General features: G+C 45.6%; 1 protein-coding gene across 4 annotated transcripts in view; it reads right to left on the reverse strand.

Annotated features, from left to right (window-relative positions):
• Pld1 (phospholipase D1) overlaps positions 1-19,857 on the reverse strand; it is a 206,165-nt gene that overhangs the window by 151,148 nt on the left and 35,160 nt on the right. For 2 of the 4 annotated variants that reach the window (XM_048452641.3, XM_048452638.3), the window contains exon 1: positions 10,549-10,732. The exons of the other annotated variants lie outside the window; for them this stretch is intronic. The gene's annotated coding sequence lies outside the window, so the exon portion shown is untranslated. Of the gene's footprint in view, positions 1-10,548; positions 10,733-19,857 lie in introns of those variants that run through there. 4 annotated transcript variants of the gene reach the window in all.

The raw sequence follows: 19,857 nt of genomic DNA on the forward strand, positions 1-19,857 counted from the left end.
ACTTGGCATGGGTTTTCAAACCCTCAAAGCGCACCCCCAGTAACACATCCTCCAACAAGATCACATCTCCTAATCCTTCCCAAGTAGTTCCGCTCCCTGATAACTAAGTATGCAAATGTGAGCCTATGAGGGCTGTCCTTATTCAAACCATCACAGTGTGAGTGTTTCAGCAGGGTCCGTGTGACTTTCAGAGTCACCCAGAGAGACATTCAAAAGTAGGCATCAGAAAACACGTCTGAAATCCAGGTGTTACTGCCCATGTCACCCATGTGAGCACTTCCTAGAGGAGCCTCCTGTTCGATACAGAGAGTGTATCCACTTTAGCTTCGGAACTCTACAGCTACCGTGGTCCCTCAGACCTGGGCCAGTTCTTTGGGGACCACTCAGAGCAGAAGTAGCTTCCTAACCCACCAGTACAGAAGGAAGAAGAAGATGGATTTGCTGGGGTCTAGTCTTGTGGCAAGAGATCTGGCAAGCAAAGACTCATGCTACATTGAGGAGGTTGGCTGTAGTGATATTTTGTTTATGCTTTAACAGATAAAATTTTCTTAAAGATCAGAGTGCAGAGTAAAGCCACTAGAGGCCAGGCAATAATGGTACACACCTTTAATCTCAAGACTGAGGCAGAGGAATCTCTGTTAGTTCACGGCCACTCTGGACTACACAAGATTGAATCTGTCTAAAAGAGAAACAGAACTCACACAAAGGTGATCCCAGCGCTTGGGACCCTGCGCCTTTAATCCCAGCACTAGAGAGGTGGAGACAGGAGTAATGTGGCTGGGTGAAGAGAGGAATATAAGGCAGAAGGAGACAGGAGCTCAGTCAGTCTGGGGTTTGGTGGAGACAGTTGCAGTCTGAGGTTTAGTAGAGACAGTTGCAGTCTGAGGTTCAGTGGAGACAGATGAAGCCTGGAGATGCAGTCTGAGGACAGGATCGCCCCTTCAGTCTGAGCATCAGTAGAGGTAAAAAGAATTCTTTAGTGGCTGATGGCTCTGCTTCTCTGATCTTCAGGCAAGCTTTATTTATTTAAACATAAACAAAATGTCACTATAGCTGGCCAAGTGAAACACAGGGAGAGAGGCTGGGCTGTGGGGTCTCAGGGCTCACAGAGTAGTTATGATGAGGGTCAGCTCTCGGGATAAGAAATCCATATAGACCACCACTAGCATGGGACTCATTCCACCGACAGTGAATCCAGTCGGACCCCAAATTAATTAATTCTTAAAAGATTTACTTTAATCTTTGTTTTTTTGTATATGTGTGTTTTGCCTTCATGTGTATCTGTACACCACATGTGTGCAATGTGTGAAGATGCCAGAAAAGACCTTCAGAGCCCCTAGAACTAGAGTTTATACAGTTTTTAGTCACTCAGCTGTTGCTGGGAATCGAACCCAGATCATCTGGAAGAGTACCCAGGGCTCCTTACTTCTGAGACATCTCTCCAGCCTACCTTATTAACCCATTTAAGATATGTACAAGGCATGTGTGCGTGTGTGTGTGTGTGTGTGTGTGTGTGTGTGTGTGTGTGTTTTCCAGGGTTCAAAATCAGGCCCTCATTTATATATCCCTACTCAGCTCCAAGACAAGAACACAATTTTATGAATTACAGCCAACAGCCGGTGAGAGCCACTCTTGTTCAGATAGAGACTGTCTCCTTTGCTGCCTCAGTGACAGACCTGTTCTCAAAGGACCCCTCTGTCCATGCACTGAGGAACAACCTCTGTCCATACTCCATGAGCTGCTTGCTGCTCAAGCCCCAGAGTTAAGCAGACACATGACTTTGCACTGTCGCTTATCAGCATGGATTCCTACACTGGTAGTTAACTCTATCATGAACTTAGGTATCTGGCCACACTGTCACATGTCTCACTAATTTTATCTAAATCTCTCTGGGCAAAGGTGGTAGGTTGGGCTTAGCCTTGCGCCACAGAAAAGCCGTTGCTTCCCTCAGGATGTCAATTCACCTATCTGCCAAGGTGAAGGGTGCCATTACGCAACGGAAGGCTCTCGCAGTCTTAATCCCCAGGTGGGGCTGTTCTGTATTTAGGAGTAATACAGACTTTTTGTTTATCTGCATTGGCCCACAGTTAATCCAGACCAGGCTACACATTCTATACCCAAAACTAAGCTCAGAAACCTTGCATAGTTAGTAACTCATAGGCAGTCAGGTTACTGTCTCACTTCTACCCTCTTGAATGGCTGTCCTGTGTCAGATGCTAGAGAGGGCTTAAGGCAACAATGACAGTCAAATGTATCCCTTGGGACCTCAGGGTCAGGGTAGGTAATGGCGAATTCTGAGCATGGATAAAAGTGTCGTAGGAAGTAAGAGTAGGAATATTCAACCCAAGCACTTAGGAAGCCTGCCCCTGGAAAGGGATATTGTAAAGGGGTCTCGAAGACATACAGAAGTCCACTAAGCATTCAGAATAGAAAGCACAATCCAGGAAACAGAAACAGGTGCAGGTGGGTTGGAACTCATAAACCAAAAGATAATAAGCGAGACTGTGAATGTTTGAACAAGGGCGGCAGAGGGTGAGAACCAGGACTGCCACAGGGGATTGTCTGTTTAGGTGGGGGTGTTTCTATGCTGAAGTATCGTGAGGATCAAGGATCAGGGCTATCAACAAGAGTGTGCACTTTAGCCTAGCATGTGTGAGTAGCATCTATAAACCAGAACCATTACATGGAAACTCGTTGTCTTGACTAGGCAATGTTAATTCCTAGTGGCATGGTTTTGAAGTCAGTTTGGGCTCTGAGTCTAGTTAACTCAGAAGTTCTTACTACATACACACTACATACACAAATGCACACACACAACCAGGTGCGCTATGCTGTTTAGTGAAGTGCTGAACTCCCTAATACTGAGTCCATATCCCACAGGTGTGAAAACAGACTAAGCACAGCCAACATTTCTCCCAGCCTGGGCTGTCATTTGATCACACCTGCACATTATTCTCTCATCTCAAAAAACTGATACCAGTGGTCTACCCAACCATTTTACAACGTAACCTACAACCATCTCATACTATCTATACCCATTCATTTAAAAAAAAATGAATATGGAAAGAATCTGGAGCTCTTAAAGACAAAATAGCTAAATTTAGTAAGATAGGTGGCAACCTTGTATCCTTTGGTCTTACCCCTACTCTTCCCGACAGCAGAGAAGACAGAGACCCCACACAGTTACCAGGATATGCTTATAGAAGCAGCTTTTGAGTATTGTGGGATATTTGACACATCATAAACCACTACTTTGCCTTTGAGTTAATTAAATAAAATCAACCTCTGGTAGGAGGACAAGTTAGCAACTAGTTGCCAGAAAGTAATCATTGAGAGTCATAAGGTGTCTGTAAGACAATAGAAAGACACACAGGAAGAAGTAGGGAGAGACTTAACGTAGTGTGTTCTTTTGTTTTTGAGGAGCACAGGGACACTCTCTTTCAGAGACACAACAAAGAGAGAAGGTCAGCTAGTTGCTACTCAACCTCTCTGAGCTAGCAGGTTTTCGCCCCAGCCTTTAACTCCTGAGTCTTATTGATAAAAAGAAAAATACAGACTTAATTAAAATCTGTGTTTGGCAGTAGCAACAAAGCTGGTACTTGAAGGAACAGAATTCCCACTGGGCTTCAGTCTGAGCACTAGACTACTAGACCACTGCTAGAGAAGCAGGCTAGTAACCGCAGAGCCACATCTGCAGGCAGAAACAGCGGCCCTCTAAAGCGCAGCCTCTGCCAATGCAGAAACATGTGAGCATCAAACTAAAAGTTCCAGGAGTCTTATTTACTGATCCATTCAGATGAGCTGTTCAGAATGGGTAACACCCAAGTTAGGAGAACAATGACGGCCTAGGGCTGGTACCAAAAGGAGGTAAGTTTCTTAGAGATCAACAAAAATATTTTTAAAATGAATTATTATTGTGATGGCCACATAACTTCATGCTGAGCAACACTCAAATGCAGATCTAAAGGGTTAACTTCATAACTTATCAATTATGTAATATCAAGAACAATGATCAAACACAATTTCCAGGGCCAGTGAGATGACTGGGAAGGTCTTCAGGCGCTTGCTGCTAAGCCTTGGAATCCAAGTTCCGTAGGAAGTACTTGGTGAGAGGAGAAAAGTGGCTCCTGCAATTTGTCTTCTGACCGCCTGACACACATGCCATGTGCATGGATACACATGTGACATGTGCATATATATACATATATGTGTGTGTGTGTGTGTATATATATATGTATATATATACAAGCAAATAAAAAATAATAAAATAATTTGCAAACTAAAAGTGGTGGTGCAGGACTGTGATCCTAGCACTTAAGAAGAGGGGGGCAAAAAGACCAGGAGCTTCCAGCCAGCCTGGGCTACATGAAATCCTGCCTCAAGAAAATGAAAACAATGAGAAAATAACATCCAAGACTCAGGATCAAATATCCTTTAGTTACCCCTTGTGACTGTGGTCTTCCAGAATAAGCACGGGAAACAGATGGACGGACCCAGAACAAAATGTTCAAACAGCGATCATGAGAACCCTGGCGGTGCTTGGAGGCCATTCGGCTTTCCTCGGAAATGGTGGTCAGCCTTTCATACTATTTAGTAAGGACTGGGAAATTTATTTGATTTTGACTTTTCCTACCTAGAATAAATGGAAATATTGCTTCATTCATTGTCACTGAAATTTGCTAAATTGGACAGAAGGAAAGAGTCAAAACAGTAGCCATGGGACAACGGCAGAAACTCAAAAGCTCCCACAGAGTGTACTGGAACCTGTGGCCCTAAGGGCTCACTCCTCCCGACCTTCAGTGACCTCTACTAAATGAGAACATGGAAAACCAAAACCGGCTGTTCCCAGGTTTCTCCCTTCTTCATTATCCCATTTTCCCTAAGGAAGCCTCAGGACACTGGCAGGCTCTTCCTGCCGTCATCACTGATGTCAGACTAAACAAGGTCACCACGCACTGGATCTGTGGGAAACACAGCCCAAGGTCTTTCTTAGACTGATCTTTCAAGTATTAAGTGAAATCATTCCATCTTTTGTTTATTTGTTGTTTTTGTTTTGTCTCTTGAGACAGGGTTTTGCTGTCGCGTTGGAGCCTGTCCTGAACTCCCACTGTAGACCAGGCTGACCTCGAACTCACAGAGATCTGCCTGCCTCTGCCTTCCAAGTGCTGGGATTAAAGGCGTGTGCCACCACTGCCCAGCAAAATCATCGCATCTTGTAAAAGTCATCTTGCCTTAACTCTCTCCTGTCAACCTCGATCTGCTTAGATATGTGCGATAAATAATAAACTCTTAAACTGGGAAGATGGTCCAGGGGACAGCACATGCCAGGCAGGCATGAGTGTGGATCCCCAGCTTCCCTGTGGCAACCAGGCAGTGGCACGAACATGGCCCCTAGTGCTACAGGGATAGTGGGGTCCTAAGGGCTCACACTCACTGTCCAGTCACAGTCCAGTCTAAGGTAGTGAGTCCAGGTTCAGTGTGGCTGAGACTCAGAGGAGAAAGACAAGATGGAGGGGCAATTAAGGAAGACATTGGAAAAAAAATAAAACAAACCTCTGGCCTCCATGGGTCACACAGACAGCTGGATTGGCACATACAAATACTATACTACTACTACAATAATAATAATAATAATAATTCCCTATTACAGGAAAACTCAGCCAGGCATGGTGGCTAATACCTTTAATCTCAGCACTTGTGAGGTCGAAGAAGGTAGATCTCTGTGAGTTAGAGGGCAGCCAGATCTACACAGCAAGTCCCAGGACAGATGAGGCTATACAGACAAATATTCCAAAAAGAAAAAGAATAAAATGGAAGAAAGAAAAACTTTAAATTAAAAAATTTGAGATTAACATAATCATGCCTGTGGCCGGGTATGGGAGCTCAGTTGGTAGAACTTGGTTAATGCGCTTGAAGCCCTGGGCTCAGACCAGCACTGTGTTAATTAGGTGTCATGGCACACACCTGTACTCTAGCGTGGGGAAGGTGGAGGCAAGCGGATCACAAGTTCAAGATCATTCTAGGCTACATATTGAGTTTGAGGCCAACCTGGAATACATGAGACCCTCCCCCCTCTCTCTGTTTGACCCCCCCGGCATGTGTGTGTGTGTGTGTGTGTGAGAGAGAGAGAGAGACAGAGACAGAGAGACAGAGACAGAGAGAGAGAGAGAGAGAGAGAGAGGCATAAACACAAACAAAACCGAGCCCCTACTCTACTCAGACTACACTACTATGCTCCATTACATTTTCTAAATGTATTTGCCAAATGTTTATGTTTCAGCCAAATCAAGCATAAGTTGTTCATCCAGCATCTTTAAATGAGCATTTACATTTTTAAGGGAACTTCCCATCTGATACTCTCGGCTTTCTGCAGAGCTTCAGAAAGCCCTGAGGATTGACAAAATAACTCAAGCTTTCTCTACCAGCAGAAAATCATGCTGGCCAGGAATGACGAGGACACAAAACTAAATAAGAAGTTTCCTAATCTTAGTGATTTGATAACTTTAGCCTTAAAAAGTCTAAAGAATTTCAAGTCTAGTTTTGGTCAGTAGGAGACAGAATGCAGCCCAGTGGAGCTCATTCTTCACACCAAGTGGCCACCTCTAGCCTTAGTAGGCAGTGTTTGGGGGAGGGTGGGGATGAGCTTGCACACGTGAGCACGAGTTTATGAAGGAAGAGGCCAAAGTCAGGCATCCTTCTCACTCACTCTCCCTCCACCTTACATTGGATACTGGAGCTTTCTAAACTGATTTGGCTACACTGGCCGGCCAACAAGCCCAGTACGTCCTCCTGTGTCTGCCTCGGCAGTGCTGGGATCACAGATGAACAACCACTTAGCTGGCCATCTCCTCAGTCCATCGCTAGTCTTGCTTACGGGCCACAGACACGCTCTACACTCTGTGATTAGTCACTGGGCTTTGGCCGCTGGTCATCAGCAGCATAGGTAGGGAAGCCTAGAACAAGCTCACACAAGTGGAGGAAGGACACGGAGGGCATGCCTTCCTGAGTGACGGGGGTTAACTGATGATGTCCCTATGTTAGGAATATCAGCACAGACGTCCGCGTTTACATGGTCACTTGTCGTTAATAACAAACACCAGGGGACATTCTCTAAAAAAGCGAACCTGTCTGTCTTCCACTGATTTAGCCTTACTGGACGCTGTGGGGCAGCTGCTAACATAAAATGGGGACAATTAGACAGTCAAGTTTTTAGGGGTGGATGGGGCATGGAAGAGAAGGCTCAGAAGAGCAGCCACAGCAGGGAGTGCCTTTTGAGGGGCAGCCATTCTTCCTGTGACTGTCACTGCGGTAGGAATGGCCACACGATTCCTATCCCCACTCCAGGACACGCCAGCTCGGAACTTCCTTTGGGTTCCTCAGAGCTGGTAAGGGTGTGGTTTGTTAAGCTCCCAGAGACTAATCTGTCCTGGGAAATTGGCTCTCATTGTCATTCTGAAAACAGTGAATTCCCAAGGTGGACGGGATCACTCCATTCCTTGATGTTTGGTGTGTGAGTCCAAGACCTATGCAGGCCAGTGTCTGGAGTAAACAAGGTTAAGACAAGAACCACGGGGTTAAGGACAGCAGTGGCAGAGAACGCAGTGATCACTACAGTCCCTAAATAAATCTGACAGGATCACACACAAGAACCTCCCAAACCTTCTCCAGCGAAGATGAAGGCTGCGAACGGGTGTGAGCAGAAGTATGGATGGAATTGGATGAGGAAGTGAAAATGTGCTGACTGGAAACCCAGAGCAGCTGCTCTCAGCTCTCCTTTCCTCGAGGACTTTCCTTCTAGCGCCATTTGATTCACCAGGTGCCTGGCGTGGGCTAACTCAGGGGATAGTCTGCCCAAGGCAGTTCCAACCTTGACCTAGATTCACTCTGAAAGAAAAACTGGCCTGGCATGCTTCTGGGTCATCAGCTGGGCCATAACCTGCCTGATGGACGTGGGACAGCTTCAGCACCAAACTGGAAACCAGATGTGGGGTAAAAGTTAACGAGCTCAAGGCTCCACTTGGGATATGATGGTATAGAATCAGTCAGATGTGATGACTGCTTAACCTGAGCCAAAACTGCAGTGATATAGGGTGTGCTAGGCCAGTCTGTCACGATGGTGAGAACCCTGTGACTGTTGTAAGGGCTAGATGGCTGAGACAGCTCGGCCCTGGTTGTCAGACACCAACACTGCTGCACCGCCTTCATATTCCTCAGGTTGAAGAAAATGTAATTTCTTGTCTTCACATGCTCTGGAAAAGCCGCTAAAGTCTGGTTTGTACTTGTATTTTCCCACTTCTCATATTATTTGTCATTTTGTTTGATTCTATTGTCAACAGAGGTTTAGCTCAGAAGTACACTAGAACAAGCTGAGATTCCAGAAGGCATAAAAGAGTCAAGCTCCTGAGGATGTGTTCATGCTCACTTAGCACAGGGAAATGATCAATGGGTGAGATGGCTTAATATTTTTCTTTAAAATCATCAAGCATCAAAAACCACATTGATAAGTGTTGTCTTTTAAGATTTAAATTAATAGCATTTAGTCAGGCATGGTGTCTTATGCCTTAATTCCAGCACTTGGAAGGCAGGAACAGATGAATCTCTGAATTCAAGGCCAGCCTGCTCTACAGAATGAATTCCAAGACAGCCAGGGTTACACAGAGAAACCCTATCTAGAACCCCACCCCAAAAGAATTAAATAATTAATAACCACACAACAACATAGCCAAATGCAGTAGAAGCAAACACATGGGTATAGTTGCAGGGCAGTAAAACCAGGGCCTTCATTGTCTTTTCAGGAAGCTAAAGTTTGCCTGGAGCATTTGCAGTTAAGGGAAGTATCTGGGGGGTGGGGACAGTAACTGCCGCTGTCTGAGGGTGTAAAGTACATGGTTCTAATCCGAGATGGCTCACAGCCTTCTCTTTATAGCATCCGCCTCAGATAGACAGGAAATAGAAGGAACCTTGAAGTTCAGCACCTTAAAGGCACACACATATGTCACACCTGTACACATGTAGCACACACATACCACATATATACCTACTACACATGTGCCACAAACACGTGTGTCACATATGTACCACATATACACACATGTACCACGCACATTTACCACAGACAGGTATTACACACATATCACACTCACACACACAATACCACACACACATACCACACATACATACCACACACAGGTACCACACACACATACCACACACACATACCACACATACATACCACACACAGGTACCACACACACATACCACACATACATACCACATGCATGTACCACACACAGGTACCACACACACACACGTACCATACACACATACACACATACCACACATACATACCACACGCATGTACCACACACATACACACAATACCACACACGCATACACACACATACCACACACATGTACCACACACATAACACACACACACACACACACACACACACACACACACACACACACACACACACATTTTCTGCTTCCCTTTTCCCTCAATCTTTAAAGCCAGTAAGAAAAAGATGAGATGCTGGCGCACTGCCTGTCCGTTTGGGAAAAAAGAGAGTGGCAATAATAGACACATATTCGCATATTTTAAAACATTAGTTCATTCTTGTGAATCAATGCATACTCACACACACAAGGCAGAGAAGCCATAGTTCCTAAAAAGCACACACTTCCTCTTGCAAAGTGGTCTCGTGCAAGACGGCTTCAGGGCAAATGCACGGAGGCCAAATTGCTCCCTACCTGTCTCTTCTAATGCCAGGAAACTGAGCAAGCTATTCCCTTGGCACTTAATTTTATTAGCTTCATTTCTTTATTATTATTAACACGACTTTCGCATCTTACACATCACACTCCAATTTTACAATCATGTTTATTTTTAGGGTGACCTCGGGAGCTACTCGTGAACAGACACAACAAACAAGGGAGGAACTGGGTCCCCTCTGAGCCCACCTGGATGTTCGATCCACCTCAGTCATCCTGTACATATTCCACAGGGTATTCCACAGGGTATTTCACAAGGCAGCTAGCAAAGAACCAGGGTTTCCAAAGTAAAACTGAGCTGACATCTGAGCCACAGTAACTGTGAGGAGTAGGCCCCAGGGGAAACTATCCAGCAGGCAGAATGAGAGAAAATAGGACTTGCTAGAACACAACACACTGCTCACTTCAAAAGCTAAAACAAAATCACAATGCTTAAAATCAGAGTTCTGCCTAGCTGGATGTGGAGGACGCAAAGAAAGCCATCACCAAAAAATAAAAAAGTTAAAAATAACGAAATAAATAATGCTTACAAACAATTACAACCCTTAAAGTTGCGACTCCAACACACATATTTCCTCTTGGCTCCGTTTGGACTGACAGAAAAATATCTTATTTAGAAGAATATAACCCCCAGTCCCGCAGGATCAAGGGATCAAAAGTTTGTTCCTAACACAGCAGCAGGACAAGCCTCCTCCTTTCTGTCTCTGTCACCCCAAGTCCCTGTCAGCACAGAAAGAAAATCTGACACAAAACAATGTTCAAAGTGTTACTAACCTGAGGCCCCTGGCAAATAGAGCCGCTCCATTTGACTCTAAAGAATGAAGCCTTCCTATGAAACTAATGTCCAAAGCAGTTGAAAGTTGAGATGGGGGGAAACTGTTACCCCAAGAATCCACATAAACAGGGAAAGCCGTCCTGTTCCAAGCTCAGCTTTGCCAGGCTCCCTAAAGGCAATTCAAGGCGGCCAAGCCCACAGAGCACTTCAGCCTATAAGCGGCAGTAATGAACTTGAAACCACGCCCCATATGCTAAGTAGACCCTGTTGTGTGAAAGAGAAGGCAGAGGGAGAAAGAGCACTGGTTGCCCAAGAAAACCAGAGCACACACTTAAACAAAGAGAGTGCTCATGCGCTGGTCTCCCCTAGACACTGTATTAAGGGGCTGATTCACGGTAAACAAGGGTGGTACTGTCTCCCTCTACTGGGGCCAAGAAATGACTTTGATACGTGGTGCTGATGGTGAAACATACAGTTCTGTAATTTCACATTTTATAAGAGAGATGTATGGCATTATTGTTTCCAAGAGTCAAACTCATACTACCGCTAGCTCTCAACTTTAACATAATATAGAATAAGCTTAAAACCTCACAAAAGCTCAAAAGTTAATATAGTTCACAGGGAAGATCTGCCAAAGGCCCTCCTAACGTCAGGTCTGACTTGGTGTCCGTAAATCTCTAAGTCAGCTTTGCCGCGTCAGTTCATTGTGTTCGATACATAGGAGGAAAAGGTTTTTCTCAAGGGCGCCAGCGTGATGGCCCATCAAGGAGGTCCTTGCTGCCAAGCCTGAAGACTGATCAGTCACCAGCACCCACACGGGAAGGAGCGAGCTGACTCCCAGGGGCCATCCCCGACCTCCACATGTCACATTCACTCAAACACATGTGTACTCACAAAAAAATAAAATGTTTAAAAAGTATTTTCAAGTGGATCGTTATTATCTTTCGATAACATAGACTACAGTTTCAAAATAAGCCATCTAACTTTAACTTTCATTGCACAAAAATGTAACTGATAACTTTTTTCAAGTGGCAGAGTCAATGTTGTTCCAGCACACTGGTTACTCCGCTTTTAAACAAGGTGCACTCACAGGAAATCCGGCTGACCCCTACTTTTCAACCCCAGGAGCAATGCTGATTTCAAGGACTTGCTACTCTTTTATACAGAACGTTCTGGTTGATTTGCATAAGATCTGCTTCAACAAAATGGTCCAGATTTCCTGTGTAACCCAGAATTACACAGGACCAGGGAAACTGACCAGTGGTTACCAGGCAGACTTACACACATTTCTGCTAAACTAAGTTAATCAGCACCTGGGCAACACACGGGACTTGAGCACGCTAGCTCAACAATGCTGGTCAGGAAAACCCACACACAGCTCAGACCCACCAGCCGCCTCCATCTCTCTCCTCCAGGCTTGGTGGGTTCACCAGGAGAATCCCAGCACTGAGAGGAGAAGCAGCCTCAGGCAGGTAGCTAGCTAGTGCCTTCAAAAGTCCCAGCACCCCACCTGCTGGCAGGAACAGGAGCAGCCAGGACTGCTGGAACAGACCTCAGGGGAAGGAAGTCCCGCCCTATGACAATGTCAATGCCACAAGTGATGTGCAGTAGGGTTCATTAAAATGTTCTCACCTACAAAAGTAGAATATTTCTGAAAAATGTTGATGCCAAAGCATAATTAAACTTAAGGCCATCTCTTTTATGGGGCTCTCGCTTGCCAGCGTATTTGATGATGCGTATTCTCAAAGACACATCTGTCTTCTGCTAAGTTTTCTTCTCCCCCTACAAGAAGTCACGCTGTCACACCAGCACCAGCTTTGAAGCAGAAATGTACAGACAGACCCTCAACTCAGCTCGATGAGCTAACGGTGGGAGCGAGTCTCCTTCTTTCCGTAAAGTTCCTTCCCCTGGATGGGGTGGTGCACACCTGTGATCCCGGCACTCAGGACGGGGAGGCAGGAGGATCTTAAATTCCAGGTCAGCCTTGGTCACAGTGGAACCTTATCTTAAAAAAGAAAGTCTAGCCGGGCAGTGGTGGCGCATGCCTTTAATCCCAGCCTTGGGAAGCAGAGGCAGGCGTATTGGTGTGAGTTTGAGGTCAGCCTGGTCTACAAGAGCTAGTTCCAGGACAGACTCCAAAGTTACAGAGAAACTCTGTTTCCTTTTTTTTTAAAAAAAAAAAAAAAAAAGAAAGAAAGAAAAGAAAAGAAAAGAAAAAGAAAGAAAAAAGTCTATCTTTAGGATCTATTTTTTCTGTTTTTCTGTCATAATTTACTTCCTTTTAGGCATGCCTGGTGTGTACAGAGCTCTGAGTTTGTTCTCTAGAGACAGCGGGTGAGGTAGCTCTCCTGTGATCCTGGCACTAGGGACAAGGAGGGAGCAGGAGGAGGGACCAGAAACTTAAGGCCATCCTCAGCTACAAAGTGTGACATAGCCTGGGCTACCCGAAACTGCCTCAAAGAGGGGGGAAAAAAAACCAATAATTCAGGGTGGGAAGTTGGCTCAGTAAAGTGAACACTTTGCAAGTACAAGATTCTAGGTTAAAATTCTAAGAACCCACGTAAAGCTGGATGTGGTAGCACAGGTCTATAATCTCTCAGAGACGCGGAAGTAGAAAATGAAGACTCCCGGCTAGTTCAGGAACCAACCAGTCAGGCACACAGCACAAGCATGGGGGAGGGGACTGAGATTGTCCTCTGACCTCCACAGGTGTGTCCAGGAGTGTGCTTGCCTGAACTCACACAGAAATGCCCTGTAGTGTCATATAAGTTAATGTTTCTAAAACTCAAGCCCGATATCAACCTCAGTGAGGGTGAAAAATATTAAAAACCCCCGCCAAATGAAATTACATTGGGATGCAGCTTCTAAATCAGCTGAAGCATTTAACTAAAATGAATGAGGCAGGCATCATTAGCTCCTGCTAAGAGTCAGGGTGGAGGACAGGTGCCTTACACCACAAGGCTACACCCGACTAACTCGAGGAAGCAGAGCTGTCCGAGGAGGAGCGTCCGGACACACAGCCACAGAGTCAGGCCAGAGAGAAAGCCACTGGTCCTAACCATGAGCTTCTGACCCTCCACATGGATGGGTCAACCAACCTCAGTTGTGGGGGAATGTCTGTACCGACCAGGTCTAAACTTTTTCCTGTCATTATCCCTGGGCAATTACAGTTCAACAGCATAATCGCTGCTAGACTGTAAAACAGTGTCCGCCTGACGCAGCAGCTCCTGCAATAGCATAGACACTGCATCATGGATCATGAGGAATCTTGCTTGAGGCCAGCTAAAGCCTATGGAAGACATGTGTGTGTCGAGCACATCATATGTGATTTTATACATTTGGATGTATCGTATCCAAACCCATGAGTATTCGGGGAAGGTTTGCAGTGATTGCCACTGGCCACAGCAGGACACTGTGGTGAACTGGTCATGTCCTTGGCCAGACTCTGGTTGGCATAGGAGAGAAGGGAAGCAAGCAAGGGACTCCTGGGTCAGTCCCAGTAGACTCTCCAGAGAAGCAGCACAAGACTGAGAGCCGGAAGTGACAGGGGAAGGGAGGTGTGCCCAGACAGAAGAAGGCACTTGCTCATCCTGCCAAGGTAGAAGAAGACCCGGGGTGGCACTAGGCATCCTTGGAGGAAGTGTGTTCAGCCTGGAAAACTGGCAGAACATCACGGGGAAGGCAGGAGGAAGGTGACTCCTCTAATTTCACCTAGTCAAGACTTGACTGGGGAGCATGGTGAAGAGGCAAGGAGGCGGGACCAGGCAGAGACATAGAAGACAGAAGGCATTCACAAAAAAGGACAGGTGCGTGGCAGTGTTGTTAAATGTCCAAGTTCGGGGTCCAGACAAAGCCCAGCTGATGGAGCGCTTGCCCAACTTGCCCAAATCCTGGGTTCAACCCTCAGCTCAGCAAAAGTCAGGTACAGTGGGGCAAGACCATAATCCCAGGAAGAAACAGGAAGATCAGAAGTTCAAGGTCATCTTCTACTACTCAAAATCAAGGTCAGTCTGGATTAGAGACTCTGTCTCCAAAAATAACTAAGGAGGCCAGCAGGAAGAATGGTTCACTGAATAAATACATTTGCCACCATGCCTAAAGACTGGAATTTGAACCCTGGGACTCACATGGTAGAGGAAGAGAACCAAACCAATCCCGCAGGCTGTTCTGTACTCTCCACGCACACGTGTGTATACACACATGTATATACACATGATTTGTGAATGGATGCAGTAGTAAATAGATGAGGGTAAAGCACACAAGCTTGATGATTGGAGTCAAGATCTCCAGATCTCCAGTCGCAGTAGCGCACTCTGTAATACCAGTGTTCTCGTGGGGGAGATGAGAGGTAGGTGCAGGAAAATCCTTGGGAGATTTGGGTCACCTGGCCAACCTGGCATATGCAGAGGAGAAAAAGAAGAAACTCTGCCATCTCAAACAATGTGGAAGGGGAGGACCAACAGCCACAGTGGTCCTCTGACTTTCATACAGGTGTGCATCTGCACACACACACAGAGACACACATAGTCATACACACAGAGATAGACTACTAAGAAAATTAGTGAACAAATAAAATATAGTAAAAATAAACAAAATACCCAAGTTTATATTAGTAAGTATCATCAAGAATTCTGAAGAGGGGCTGTATATATGGTTCAGTAGTTAAGAGCAGTGGTTGCTCTTCCAAAGGACCCATTCAATTACCAGTATCCACATGGTGGCTCCCAACATCTGTATTACCAGTTCCAGGGGATCTAATGCCCTCTTCCGGCCTGTGGGTGCCCACATAATATACAGACATACATGCAGACAAAACACCCATATACATAAAAATAAATTGATAAATAAATAAGGCAGTACAGGAACTGAAGGCTGGGAAGATGGCTTAGGAGTTAGGAGTGTTTCCTGCTTCTCCACAGGATTTCAGTTCAGTTCACAACATCCATATCAGGTGGCCTGTGGCCTCCAAGCCTCCCCCACTTTTCTCTCTCTCTCTCTCTCTCTCTCTCTCTCTCTTACACACACACACACACACACACACACACACACATGCACACACACATGCATGCACGCACACACAAGCACTCACACACACAAATCTGAAAACCTTTTTTAAATTTACAAAAAAAAGGCTCCAGAGGTAAGCCTGAGAGCACCATGATCCTTGGGGAACACAGGTCTGATCTGAGCTGACCAGAGGATCATAACATTGTTCACAAGAGGAACAGGCTGAGGAACAAAGGAGAGCCAGGTTGTCCATGCCCATCACAACTGTGGAAGGCTAGGTAAGGTCCAGCATGGCCCAGGAGGCTCTGGGGCTCCAGCTCTGCACTCAGGCAGGAGATGTGCAACTGTAAACCCCAAACACAGAAAGAACAGCCTAGTTGGGGTAGTGGCGGTGGTGGAGGCTTTGACTCCACTGAGTCCAAAAGGTTCTGAAACCACCAAACAGAATTTAGGATGTAGGTGGGAAGTTTCTTTCCTTTTCATTGATCCAAACCTTGTACCAAGATTTAGTATTTCCTTCAGTAAAAAATGTTCGCAGCCATGCAACAAATTCCGGCCAGAGATAGCTCATTCAGTGTCTTGCCACCAAGCCTGAGCACCTGAGGTCTAGCCAGGACCCTCGTGACAGAGGAGAGGCCTGATTGCACACAGCTGTACTCAACTTCCGCACGGGTTCCACGACCAAATAATAAATAAATAGATGTAGTTATTAATTTAAAAAGAACATCTTTTCCTGTGACTTGTCATTAAAAGAAGTCAAAGATGATTTCATAGCATGTCACAACTGTCACTAAAATCTCAAAGCATCGCTCCCATATATCATAAATTCAGAACAGTAATGGTCATCAGAGTCACCACCTCGACGCCACTGTGCACGTAAAACAAGAGGATCCCTCAGGATTACAATGTTTATTTCTTGTCGTATCTATGACTCTCAGTTATTGATTTTCTTTGTAATCTTAGGTACTTTAATACATTTAATCGTATGCAGTAAAGATTATTCTCTTCAAAGGGACTCGTTAGCTCTGTTAGAAAGTCAAGAGGTTACCATGGCCCCCACAAAGTGAAGACTATTTGATCTGTAGGGGTGAGGTGGCTCAGCTGACAGAGCACCCTTATGGCATGCATGTACAGGCCAGCAAGACATAAACCAGGTAGGGTAGTGCATGCCCATAATTCCAGGACTCTAGATGGAAAGGAAGAACAAACGTTTAAAGTCATGTGGTCCATGGTGTGGTGGAGAACAGCTTAGTCCCAGCACTCAGGAGGCAGAGGCAGGCAGCTCTCTGAGTTCGGGGCCAGCCTGGTCTATAGAGCAAGTTTCAGGACAGCCAGGGCTATGCAGAGAAACCCTGTCTCAAAATACAAAAAAAAAAAAAAAAAAAAAAAACAAAAAACAAACAAGGCTCTTAGGAATGGCATTCAGAAAAGGAGCCCCAGGGTGGCAAGATGGTCCGCTGGGTAAAGGTGTTTGCCCAGATTCTGAAGAACTGGGCTTGATCTTCAGGACCATGTAAAGGTGGAAGGGCAGAATTAACTCCCCAAAGTTGTCTTCTGACCTCCACGTGTGCGCATGCTTTCCCCACAACAGTAAAATAATAAGAGAGAGAGAGAGAGAGAGAGAAAGAGAGAGAGAGAGAGAACACTGGTATGAGTAGAAGCCAGAATTCAGTTGCAGAATTCAAAAACAGGATTTCTAACTCGTGTTTCTTCCAGCCCCTGACTCTACCCCCTAATAAAAACATCCATTACTTCACTGATGTAAACAACATATGTAAACAAACTTCCAGATGCACTAGCTCCTCAGCTGACTGGCAGGCAACCCGGCCTGCTCTGAACTTCAGCAGAAGCTGTCAGGTATGACAACTCCATTCCCTGACCCCGACACTGGGCCAGGCCTGTCAGCTTGGAGTGTCCGTGACCAACATAGTGGATCCTCAACCATGAATACGGGAGAGACACTCTTGTCACCATTGTAAGAAGTCCCAGCGAATGACAAGCCTACTGATGACCCCACCCTTCTCCCAGCTTCTGTTCATAGCCATGGCTCTTACGACTGTCAGCGTGTGAATTATGAGCTTTACAATATACACCTGTTTAATTTTCCATCATCCATAACCCAAACAGAAGCCTCTGCTAAAGCAATGAGTTTGGAATTAGATGGACTAGCGGGCACAGGGCTTTGTTCTCCGTTCTCTGTGCCTGCCAACTGGCATTCGATATTTGAGCTGTGACACGTGTTGCCAGGATGGCCAGAAAGGACAATGGCACTCATTGTTGCCACGTCCACTCCTTGGCCTGCCACAGCTGTCATGGTTCCTCCTGTTTGTAGACTTTGCTGTTCTTGCTTTCATGGGGTTATTTCCTTAACTACTGCAAATTACTTTGAAATCTAGTCGCACCCTCCAAAATGTAACACCATTCTGAGAACTGAGAGCACAAATTGAAAGCGCTGGTGTTTAAAACTCTTTAAAACATATATTTGGATTTTTTTTAAGATTTGTTTTATTTTTATTTATGTGGACGTCTGCCTGTCTGAATGTGTGTGTGTGTGTGTGTGTGTGTGTGTGTGTGTGTGTGTGTGTGCAATGCAGATCCCTGATGCCAGGAAAGCCTGTCAGACTCTCTGGACTTGAGTTACACGTGGTTGTGAGCTGTCACGTGGGTGTTGGGAATCAAGATCAGGTCCTCTAAAGAACAGCAAGTGTTCTTAATCTCTGACCCATCTCTCCAGCCTCTTTAACATTTCTGTATTATTGTAGTTTTATGCAAAACTCTATTATTTCAAGCAAATATTATCTCAAGTTTACCCAGGTAACCTGCCTTTTTAAGTTAGCTATCAGCTCACAGGTTGCTCACCATATAAGCACCCTTTCTTCTCACATTAGTGGCCTTTTAGCTTTAACCCATAGAGAAATCAAGGGGTTGAAAATGAAAGTTGAAGGGATTAATGAATGTAGCTCATTTGGTAGGATCCTTACAAAGCCCCGGCTTTGGGACTTGGTTGTACACATCTATAATCATAGTACTTTAGAAGTGGAGGGTGGAGCCAGGCGTTGGTCTGGTACATCACAGAGAATAGACAGGAACCAGAAACCTCTGTGGGTCCGAGCATGAGTCTGGGACCTCTGAGGGACTAAACCTGAGCCAGATCCTCTGTCGGTCTGGGCGCACCTGAGCCTGGGAACTCTGAGGGAGTCTGCTAGGGCCAGAGTCCTTTGCAGAACCAATTCCAAGTCAGGGTCCTCTGCAGGAGTAGATGCAGACCAGGATTTACAGAAACAGGTCAAAGCTGGTAGCCTAGGCCAAAGTAGGCCCAAGGCAATGAACTGTACCTTGGGCTGGAGTGGACCTGAGGCAACAAATTACACAGGAGTGGGACTGAACCAGCTACCTAAGCCTGAGTGGGCCTGAGGAAGCAAGCTCCATGGGAGCAGGAGCCGATCCACTTCAGGGACATTGGCTGACCAGGACTGAGCCAGCCCTGGTCCCCATGCTGTTTAATTTGACTATAATAATTTAACTTATTACCATAAGGATGCCAATAATACCTAATATTAGCCTAGCGTTTGGAAAAGCCAAACAACACAAAGCCTACTTATAATACAAGTTGAATGTCCTGTCATTTAAGGAATACTGCACCAAAATGGGAAACAGGATGGTCTGTAGGTGTAGTCACGTCACAAAGTAGAAAGTCATTAGGTGAGACCATCACGTATCAGGACCATCTGTGCAGACATCGGTATCTGTGGATTCCAACTTACACCTCTGAAAGCAATCGCTGCCAAAAGTGTATTATAGGCAAATCCCATCTCCCGTGGCATTCTCCTATATTGATTGATCCTAAGCAATTAAAGTCATCTCTATTATTTGACAGTCACAAAATAAGCAATGTGACAATATGACAGCACCAATGTGTGTCACTCTCGGCATCTTATTTTCCACTCATGTGCAGCCAGTATGGTAGATCCTGGCATCTCCATCTCCCAGAGGAAGAAAACCAAAAATTAAAACATGCAGGCTGAGGATATAGCTCAGTGGTAGAGAGTTTGCCTAGTATGCCATGACCCTGGGTTTGATCTCCAGTGCTAGAACAGGAAACCAACCAAACAACAACAAAAAGACAGAAATACAAAACCATGCAATGTTAACGCCATGAAACACAGAGCAGGGGACAGGAAGTCAGCGCAGTGCAAAGCGGGGAGGTGGCACGCTCCTCAGCGGGAGTGCCCAGAGGAGGCTCACTGTGGAAATGCCACTCAAGAGAGACCTTAAAAAGCCACGTGCCTCGGTTTGCTTTC

This window comes from Myodes glareolus, chromosome 20 (assembly GCF_982192425.1).
Source record: "Myodes glareolus chromosome 20, mMyoGla1.1, whole genome shotgun sequence".
In the NCBI taxonomy this organism is placed as follows: domain Eukaryota; kingdom Metazoa; phylum Chordata; class Mammalia; order Rodentia; family Cricetidae; genus Myodes; species Myodes glareolus.